This window comes from Micropterus dolomieu, linkage group LG20 (assembly GCF_021292245.1).
Source record: "Micropterus dolomieu isolate WLL.071019.BEF.003 ecotype Adirondacks linkage group LG20, ASM2129224v1, whole genome shotgun sequence".
Classification (NCBI taxonomy): Eukaryota; Metazoa; Chordata; class Actinopteri; order Centrarchiformes; family Centrarchidae; genus Micropterus; species Micropterus dolomieu.
Window position 1 is genome coordinate 13,227,573 of NC_060169.1, and position 8,992 is coordinate 13,236,564.

Below are 8,992 nucleotides of genomic sequence, written 5' to 3' on the forward strand. Positions count from 1 at the left end.
TAGGTTATGTTTGTTAAGTTACCTGGGAAGTGATGAAAGGACCGCATTGTAAGTGGGGGATAAGTAGTGGCGTAGACCCCCTCCTCTGTTCAGCGACGACTTCTCAACCCGGGTGTAGATGGCTTCCTTGACACCTCTTTCAAACCATGACTGAAGAAGTCCCTTGGATGAGGGACAAAATGTCTTCCAGTATCTTCAACCAAGTCCAGTTGCCCTTGACTTTAACCTTCGTATGATAACTATGACCTGGATGACTGAGAATCTTCACAGACATGAACTTTGCAGTATGCACTGATGAAAATTGCAGTAGCCTTACAAAATCAGTTTTAAAGGACAAAATGGAAAGATGTGCATCATATTTTAGAACTGCCATAGTATAACTGTAAGAGATCTATTATATAATAATTAAAATGAATTAATAAATGCAAATAGACCATTAAACACGTTCATTATACACAGATTTAAACAGAACATTAACATCCTTCATAGGGGGCCTATGGTTCTTTCTAAATCTCATAAACCACAAGAGATAAAGTACTTATACACATGCTTGTGGTATCAGGTGTCTTGCTACTTATCTTACTTGAATTGCAGTGGCCAACAGCCAGGTGGGCAGAAAGACCAGATCATCTTGGTTCAAGCCCCCTGTGTTGGCAGGTGAGCTCTTGGCTCATAGATTGCCCAAAGGGGCCACAATTTCACTGATGCCCACAACTACAAGTCTCCCGTCTGTTGATATAAGCCATTATCATGCTGTTCCATGTCCAAATCAGCATATTGATGCTGGCGAGAGACTAGTAGAAGTTGCAGCCTGTTGTATTTGTACTATGCAACTCACTGAAAAAATAAAAGGCACATCTTGTATCTGGGAGACACAGTAATGTCAAAGCAAACTATTTCTCCAGAAGGAGACTCACTTAGACTCACTTCATTTGGGGCTGGAGAAATGGTTAGATTCTTATGCCACTAGAAGATCCAAAAAAGTATAACAAGATTTGGTCTGGCTGCTTGGATCCACCTAGGTTTGGTTTTGGATTGGTCATCTGGTATCATCTTTTTAGGCAAGAGAGAGATGACAATGAACTTTAGCTCCTTTTTCATCCATTCACTGAAAATGCTAAACTAGGTCAGCCTCTTTGTCACTGAAGACTGATGTGGAACCCTCACAGCCATGTCTTCCTGGGATGGTCATGTTTAGCCACAGCTTTCTTGTAGCAACAGTTGCAAGGAACAAGTCATGACGCTAGAGCAAAGCATTGGATGAGGGACAGCATCTCCATGTGTAAAACTAACATTTTATCATATGTAGTCAAAGCCATAGCAAGGGTGATGATAGAAGTGCTGAACTCATATTTCTTCCACTGCTGGATGAAGAGTCTCAGGGGTTCTCAACCTGGCTTTGGGGAATAGTTAGGGTTAAGGTAGGGCAAATTCGAACATGTCTCATAGTTGGGGTTGTGGAGGTGGAATTACCTCCATACCTAGCCACTAATTTAAGGTAGATCTATGTTATAAAGAAGTACTCAATTAAATGCCTTCATGGGATGTATGGATATGACTTTGAAAATGCTCAGTCAGGTAAATAAATCTGAAATTCTGACATCTGGAAGAATTTAGAGGAAATCACACGGTAAGATAATATTAAATTCATTCAGTTTGACTCAAGTTCTAAAGTATTGGAAACATAGAAAGACCCCACAGAGGCATGTTGATTCAGCTGTATTGCTTAACATCTGTCAATAAAGTAAGACATTTGCAACACCAGGTTCATCTGATTCATGGGTTCAGTTACAGGAGGTTCAATAGGAAGATAAGTACTGGCCATCTGTGAGGATGTAGGGCAGCATGGTGTCCTCTAAACTGTTCTAAGCTTCACCTGTAAAAGAAAGGGAGGGGGTAACAGGGTGATGTGAGGGAGCAGAACCTTGGTGCCCTGTCCAACTGGCCAACACAGCTTGAGCGCTGGCTTGTGGAGGCCACAGACCTTCTCCATGTGACCTTTAACCAGGTGGTCTCTGAAATGAACTCTCTTTCAAAGGGGTCTGAAGCTTAAAATTACAAATACAATATAAATGATAATACACTAACAGCAAAGCAAACCATGTTGTGTACACAGAAAAATATTGGAGGTAATCTTTAACCATGTTTATTTGAACTCATTCAGTAATTTACAGGGGTTCTGAATACTGTGACATACTATCCCATATTAGTGCTGACCTATTACAGACAATCGCTAATACTAAATCATGCAAATGTAAACCTTTGATATTGTAAAGAAATCCTGCTTAAAGGATTAGGTTGAAAAAATATGATTTGTATTTATAATAAAGGTACTCATTTTGTCATAAAAATAGAGAAAATTAACATTGGGGTGAACAGATGGTCAAAACTTATTTCAAAATGCTCACTGTACTTCTACTGAAGTTAGAAAACCATGAATTATCATTTTATGCAGATGATGCAATTGTGTGACTGATTATTCATGTAATTAAATCCTTGCCACTGCTGATGAAAACAAAAATATACTTCATGTTCTTATTATGCTGATTACCTGAGCTGTATTAATCTGCAAAATTCTTTTTGAGGGCTTCCCTGTCTCCATAGAGCTAGGGTCACAATATATATGTATGGTATTTCAGCTTCATATGTATCAGAGTGTGACATGTGCTCCGGCAAAGTAAACAGGTTTTTGGACCCAGAGGCAGACACTCGAACTGTCAGGATAAGTTTAACTGTTTTATTTGAACAAACATAAAGAGCACAAACTTACTGTGGAAATGTAGTTCAAAAAGGAATTCAAACGTAAAAGTCCAACTAAAACAGAAGTCCAAGTCGAAAATGTGAAACGAACAACAATCCAGTTAGAGATGGGCATAAATCTACAAACACACAAACAGGGAACAAACTGGGAACGGGACTGGGAAACACAACATGAACAAGACAATAATCCAATGAGGACTGAACAGAACTTACATATTAAATACAGAAACAAATGAGCAGGGAGAGAGAAACATCAGATGCGACACATCAGGTGATTGGACAAGGGGAAACAAAGCTAGATACAACATCAGACGCAGACAACTACAAACTAAAACAGGAAACAGACAGACACAAAACAAAGCATGAAGCAAAGATCAGACATGGACAATTTCAAAATAAGACAGAAAAACAGATTGAGACGGATCAAAAAACACAGGAACACAGAGCTGTCAGAGCAAAATGTGACAATATGATTGAAGAACTTGAAGCTCCTTACCCTTTTCAGCTATTGTATTGCATTTTCTTGCTCTAATTTTAAATGTTTAATTGTTGTTTAAATGGCAAAATTAACATCAGGCCAAGGGACAACAGCTGAAAACAAGCCTTTTGGCTAACAATGGCACATTGACAGTGCTTATCAGTGTGCATTACTTTTTAAGAAGTATTTAGGTTATAGTGTACAGAAGACCAGCCACACCATTACCATAGCATGACACTAAGCAAACCAACATGTAGCTGCTGGTAATAATAAACTGAAACACTACAAAAAGCTGACAAAAAAACAAGTAATTTGCTTTTACAAGAGATGACCTATCTTCACATAACAGATTATACTTTTAAATAAAAGAATAAAATGAACTGGAAAAAGGGACATGAAGAGAAAGTATGGGGCACAGTGATAATAGGCTATATTAGCCACATCTGCTGGGAATAGGCCTGCAGAGAGTGTTACTTGCTGAAGTGTTATCTTCAGTAGCCTGGCCCCCGTGACAGCCAACATAGTGAGTGGTTTGGGTGGGGCCAGTGGGGCCTTACACAAAGCAAAGACTTTTACTATGGCAGGTAGGGGATACAAATAACACACATACAGCATAAACACGGGGGGAGGGCATCAGACCGTGTAGGAGCCCAGCATGAAAGGTAGATCAGCGGTGATATAGAGAGAAAACTAGATGTTGGAAAGGGGACTGTGGGGAAATTGGCTGGAGGGTGTGAAGGGATGAGAGAAAGAAGATATAGAAACTCTGTAGCGATGGTAAATAAAACAGAGCAGTAGAAGTGGAAATGCTATGGGAGGAAAAGAGTGGACGGAATGATAAAGAGGATAACAAATGTTGTAAAGAAAGAAAGCTGAAAGGATATAACAAAATATACAAGGTCAAAGAGGGGATGTAAAAGGAATAGATAACAATAGAGAGTACAGAAAAATTATCAAATGCTTTCAAGGGCACAGCATATTATTACATGGTAGTGAACAACCAAACAATACACCTGTAAATGGGCAAGCCATGTATTTTATTTGTCCCCATGACAACAAACAAGAAATATAGTACTCCCTGTACATTCCAATGCAATCCATGTATAATAAATTCAAGGTAGTATATGGCATATGTAAACATCCCTGTCCCTTGACTTATATATATTATTATTAAATTCTAGTGCTTGCGTTGAGACACATTTTTCTTAACATAATTTTAAATTATTGTTTATTCTGTAACAGATAATTGATTTGGCTGCATTAATTTGAAGGGTGTAATAACATTTACATTTTTGCGCACCCCAAATAAAGTGGACAATATATTAGAAACACCTTTCCATAAAATGCTGTCCAACGCAATCACACGTCAAATCCTAGCATAGAAGTGAGTCAGCGCACAAAGAACCAGGAGTTCTTTGAGCAAAGGCAGGGCCTTTTCATAGCAAGGCTGTATTAACTTTTTTACTAGTATTTATTGCAGGGCTGATGTTTCTATATTTCTGGGCTATCATTACTTTATTCAGTGGCTTCATCAATAATGGCCCTGAGAGAAAAAATTGCCCATTACTTGTGCACACACACACACACACAAACCTGTAAACACAGTATGCAATCAAATCATATCACACATATGCATGACCAGCTGAGCCAATCATTCATCCCTGCCACCATGCCTCTATTTTAGTTGATGACAGGCATGGTTGAATCCACTTGACCAATTGACTTGACCATTGTATCATTTGTCCTTCAGGTTGTGATTGGGCTGTTTACGAGTTGGAGGTACAACTTCACCCCCCTTTTCCACCTCCCTCCATCTATATGGCCCTGTAGGTATCTGACCTTTAAGAAAGTGTCTGGTGAAACGAAACAGGGAGAGGAATAGAGGGAGGCTCAGGAGATGTGCGTACCCCCTAGGGAGATGGACAGACCCGTAGACATGGGAAGTAGTGGCACTTGAAAGCAAATGGGAATCGGGATGGAAATAGAGGCACATCAGCAACTGTTGCCTGCAGGGTAGAGAGAAGTTGTTTGGTGTGCACCACTGAGGTGGAAATGTGTGGATGACCTGGCATGGTGGGTGGGCAATTGCTTTTTTTAAAGGAAAAAATGAGAAGCATTTTATGGCTATGGAGATTTGCAGTAATTCCTTGACAACACTGTATTTTTTTTCCCTTTCATTAGAACAACACAATATTAAAGATATATTCACAAAAACATCACATGAACAAGAAATAATCTTTTACACTGAAGCACAAACAGCAACAATTGTACTCGGTAATAGAGTGGTGAAGTTGACAGCTCAAAAAAAAGCACTCTAAAAACACACATGGGCACACATCAAGCAGAGAGGTGTGTACATCCACAGCAATAAGTAACACACGCATTACAAGCATGTATTCTCAGTTTTTTTTCCATTATCATGTGTAGTACAGCATATATCTCTGTCTGTCACTGAAGCACACATTTTTACAGGAGCATTCAATAATGGCAAAGGTGTTGACAGTGGAGTTTGGGTGAAGGGGGACTTTTCTCCTTGTTATTGTTATTAAGTTGTTATTATTAAATTCAAATTTCAGAGGCGTCTGTTTCCATCAGCAACATTACCCTTCTTCTCCAAAAGAGGTTATTGATTTGGGTCCTAATCTACAAATAAATATATTGTCTGAGTTTATTTTTTCCATGCTGTCAGCAATGTTAAAAGGACACAGCTCATCTGGCGGATGGATGGGAGCAAATGTAGACCAGGGCCTAAGGGTGAACCGCAAAAGAAATGTACCTTATAACACACAAACATAGACACATAACCGTCCCCTCCAGATGGGTCCCCCCTTGTGAGCAGTGTGTATGATCCAATTATGTGTTTGTGTGTGTGTGTGTGTGTGTGTGGGAGGGGGGGGGGGGGGGGGGGGGGGGGGGGGGGGAGCGTTAGACCAATGTGAATCTTAACCGTTTATCCTAACAGCTATTTTTCCCGATTGTTTTGGCCTCACTTTAAGTATCAATGTTAAAAAAAACTCTTGATGCAAAAGTCTATTGCAATATTTTTGCATTTAAACACGAAATGCTCTAAGAGGAGAACACTTTTTAAATCACAAAGCAGTGTAAAGAAATGTACCATCTATATACTTCTTCAATTGTTTATTACTAGACAGATCACAAATTACTTATCGCACAGCATCACATAGAAGGCTGTATTGTAATCAAACAGAGCAGCCAAGGTGAGTGTAGGTCAAGTAGTGTTGTGTTTTAGTGCAGGTCAAGGTTGTGGGTTATTCCTGCCATAAAATATCCTAATGTACGGTATAGTCTTACAATACCACATTACAATAATTTGTTACTGTAAAATTATCTTGTAGTTTGTTGTTTGGGAGTCTTTCATTCCATTTTATTTTTGTATTATTTTTAATCTGTCTGATTTGCCTCATTGCAGTCCTGCAATGTTTATAACCTGGTGCAACTGTGGAAAGCACTTTGTAACTTTGTTTTGAAATGCGGTATACATGAAGTTTATTACTTTATTACATGTAATAGAATCCATAAAGCACAATCATTGAATATGTCACCTCCTGTATCTGTAATGCTTTTAGTGTTGTTTTTGCATCACAGAGGACACTGCTGCATGATGCCTTATTAGTGCTCTCTGCAAGTTCGCAGGATTTTTGAAGTAAATCATTTGAGCCTCTCTAGTGAAAGCTCTTAGCTCTAAGGACGGCAAAATCAATTGTTCACTTGGTTCAAACCACTTAGGTCTGTTTGGGTGTAAAGAACTACATGACATTAGAATCAGGCCAGTAGACTTAGACTACTACTTGTGTTTTGGAATGGAGGGATGATTAAAGCGAAACAAGCGTTCAATTATTTTGAAAGAATTTAGGGAACGTGATCCCAAAATAAATACAGACATAAGAGTAATTAGTCAAAATCATTAACAAATTTGTCATAACTCGTAATTGTCTGATAGAACATCTTTATTAAATGATAAAGAACTTTTGCTGTGACCATGTTTAGCCCCTTTACAGCCCCCTCTTCTAGCCACCTGACAGCCAAGTAGCAGAGAGGTCAAAACTGAGCAGAAGTCCCTGTGGGAGCTCTCTTGCTCTTTAACCTTTAGGTGCTCATCCCTGATGCTCATTCCCTAGAGGTGTCACATGAAGACAAACCAAGAGGTGCTGTATGCAAAGGCGAGAAAGCGAAGTGTGGGAAGGGAGGGCCGAGGAACTTGAGAAGGTGAAAGAGGACAGAAAGTGCTTTGAATGAGTGTGGAGAAGGAGAGAGTCAAGGAGAGGAAAAAGCTGAGTGAGGAGGGAGGAGAGTGGAAAGTGTGGCTGGAACCAGGGTATATGGGGTTAACAGACAGGACAGAAGGGGGGAGGAGAAGTAGTGCTTGAAGAAAGAATACAATGAAGATGAAGCTGCATTAGCAGCACGTCTCAGGCCAATTACTCTGCTGCTACCCTCTCTTCTATCTCTCCCCTGCTTTCCTTCTCTCCGTGTCCTGTCCTCTCACTTTTCTCTTCTTCCCCTCTCTCTCACTTTCTCTATCTCTGCTCTAACTATCCATGTGCTGTCAGCAGCAACAGATCCCTAAATGATACCGGTCCGCACTGGCAGGTTTTATCTTCCAGTGCTACAAAAGCAAAGAAGGATCTGAGAAAAGATAAGATAGGACCAACCAACAGTGACAACAGCAAATACATAATGGCGAGGGGCATGTTTGACACAGTGCTTCACTGCCATCTAGTGGTGGGTAGCTCAGCAGAAGCGTCATCTAAGGATGGATGGATGATCATTAGTTACAGGCAGTTGCATTACATCTGTGTGATCAAAAAGCACTTCTGAGAAGGTGTTTCACAGATGAGTGCAATGAAAGACTTAAGGTCCTGAAAGCTGTTGTGCACCTGTGCACTGCAGAAGTTTTATTACATTTGTGTGGCTTTGTGTGTTTTACCAGTGTGTTTTACCATACTTATAAATTGAGCTGGTCCCTTCAGAGCTCTCTTTGAAGTATTTTGTTTGTTAAAAGTCTGTATTTTACTTTTTTGTATAGCATTTGAACCCAATTGAACATGTGATAGAGCTTTTTAAAATGAAATAGTGCAACAAGTCTAAGTTACTGTGCACTGCATAGCAGCAATTAAACCATGCCATGGGCACCGTGACAGTTTGTCATTTATCTAATAAGGTGTTGAGGGTATAATTGGTGGACTCATTTACATTCTCTAAGAACACTGTAAAAGAACATATGTGGACTTAAGTTGGTAAGTAGTATGTTTACAGTTTTTCCTTGTTAACTTTTAATTAGGGGATGTTTTGATACATATGGGGCTAATCTCAAAAGATGTTTTGGTCAGTGGCTCTATTTGCATGCATACTTATGCATGTGTCCAGCAGCTGGGGTTAGTGAAGGTACAAAGAGTTGGAAACAGATAAAAATAAAATCACAGGGCCTCTACAGAAATAATGGGACATCTGGTCCAGACATCTGGAGCCAGAGGACTTTTAGGAGCTTCCCAGCATCGTCTCACCTTGTGGGTAAATTAGCAAAGTGAGAAAATATGGCAGGGGTAAACGATGCTGACAATCACACAGAGGGAGGACAGTTGAGGCAGGTTACTGGGGAATTCATCATTTGGAGGTCTTTTTTTGTTCCCTGTGAACAAAGGGAGATAAAGGATGGACAATGTGGGAGTTGAAATGTGAGCGTGTGTGTGTGTGTGTGTGTGTGTGAGTGTGTGACAAAGAGAGAGAGAGGTG